This window comes from Atractosteus spatula, chromosome 10, assembly GCF_055471065.1.
Source record: "Atractosteus spatula isolate fAtrSpa1 chromosome 10, fAtrSpa1.hap1, whole genome shotgun sequence".
NCBI classification, from domain to species: Eukaryota; Metazoa; Chordata; class Actinopteri; order Semionotiformes; family Lepisosteidae; genus Atractosteus; species Atractosteus spatula.
Genome location: NC_142715.1, coordinates 25370864 through 25373123, shown reverse-complemented (window position 1 = coordinate 25373123; position 2260 = coordinate 25370864).

Genomic DNA, 2260 nt, shown 5'->3' with positions numbered 1-2260 from the left:
TCTGTAAAAGATTCTTGTAAGTCTTGAATTTTAAATAAGTCTAAAGTAGCTGAATATATTTCATGTAAAAGCAGAAGTGTTGCACATCCTTAATCTCTTTAATGACCTCTCTACTAGATAAGGCATCTCAGTGAAAAGTATTGAGCAAGGTAATGTTACAGCTAAATAAGGGGGTGTGTGTATAGTGTGTGTTGTGTCATTATTGGTAAATAGTTCAAGTAGGTAGCTGTGTCAGCATGCGTAGGCTGCAAAGAACAAGTAATAGGTTTATTCCATGCTAAAAAGAGAAGAAAATAAACAGAGAGTTTCGACTGAGGAGCTTTCTTCGGGTGTGACTGATTTGTTTAATGTGTTTTCCTATTGAACAGGAGATCCTGAGTTCAAATCCCAGCGGTGCCTTTCTTCCTGTCTTGTCTTACAAAATGTATCACTATGGATCATCACGTGTGGCTTGATTTGTTTAATGCAAGTTTTCATTTTCTTTCTGGAACAACTTGCTTTTCATTAAATTCATACAGCTTGTGAAAGATGAAATACAAATCTTGCTTATTAGTGCAAAAGAAATATTGCAGGCTGATAAGAAAGAAGCATTATTTTCTTTAATTTAACCAGAAGCTTGTAAATGGAGAAAAGGGACACACGTGAGTCTCTGTTAATTGAAAGGTTAGTAGCTCGAAACCCAGGTATTGCGCCCGCCCTTGCCTGTGATAGCAGGACTACAGCTAGTGGGCTGTAGAGAGATCTCTCTTTGGCTCACCGGGCTGGGTCCCTATTGAATGACGTGGGAGTCCTGGGTTTGAGTCACCGGCCCCCATTGTGTTACAGTACTAATTGGGATGGATTACTGTACTTATCCTCAGTAAAGGGGAATATGTAAGTAGTGACCATCCAAATTGTATTTGTGTATGAAACACATTTCAGAAAACCGAAAACTAATTTTCAAAACTCACAATAACACAAACACAATGAGTAAATAAGACAAAGGCAAAACATAAGTTCACTGGCACTTTCTGCATATTTACCATGACCTTGCCTTCTGATCATAAAAAGTCTTAAAATCTTGCATTTTACAAGAAATTTTAATATAGCCGTATTAAATAGGACATTTAGAACATGGCATATGAGAATATATGGTTAACCAAGGATGAGCAAAAGGTGATAGCACTTTTTGCTTATTGTTATGAACCTACCGCCTGGTTATAAAAACATCTCAAAATTCTGACACCGAGGTGTGAGAGACAGTGGAACAGAATATCAAAATCCTGAACTGTAGGAAATTTTACTGTACCATTTTTTAAATATGACCCTCTGAACATGGCATGAGAGAATGCATTGGTAATGCACTTTCTGTTGTATTGCTATTGCCCTCCCTCTTGAGTAGAAAACATCTAAAAATTCTGATACTGAGGTGTGAGACACAATGTAACAGGCTCTCATAATCCTGAAGTACAAGAAATTGTACTGTACAGTTTTTTTAAATATGACCCTCTGAGCATGGCATGTGAGGATTTATAGTCAACAAAATAGCACCCATTCTCCCAATTTGCTTTGTCCCTCCTTCCTCGTTACCAAAACATCTTAATATTCCAACACTATGCATTTCTGCGTTGTGACATTCTGAACATGGCATGTTAAAGTATATAGAAAACCTAGATCAGGACAGGCTAATTGCGATTCATAGTGATTTGTCATTGTCTTAGTTTATGAATGAAAAAAAACCATATTTTTTCAGTAATTACGACACTTCGGAATGACAAAATACGCTTCAATGCCAGAATAAATAATCATGGAAAAAATGATTATTTTTTCAGGTGAGTAGCTGCGTCAGCATGCGCAGGCTGCAAAGGAACAAGTAAAGGATTATTCCATGCTGAAAAGAGAAGAAAAGAATCACAACGTTTCGGCTGTGGAGCCTTCTTCAGGTGTGAGAAAGACAGGGCAGTAAGCAAGGATAATTATCTTTTTATGTTTGCTGATGCAGTTTATCTTTGATAACAACATCAAAGACGTAAAGGATTTTTTATGGCTAACAGCTCAACATCATCTTTCTTTTATAACTAACCTCATCAGATCCCTCAACCCCCAACTCTTCCAGTTTCTCACTTCAGAGAAGGATAAAAAACTCAATTATCCTCTACAGAGAAAAACCATCAACACCCCTACCACCTCCACCAATCCTAACCTTGTTGTTACTATACCCTCTGACGCTTCCCTTTCATCCCTTTGCAGCCTCAGCTAACATTTTTAATATTACAACACA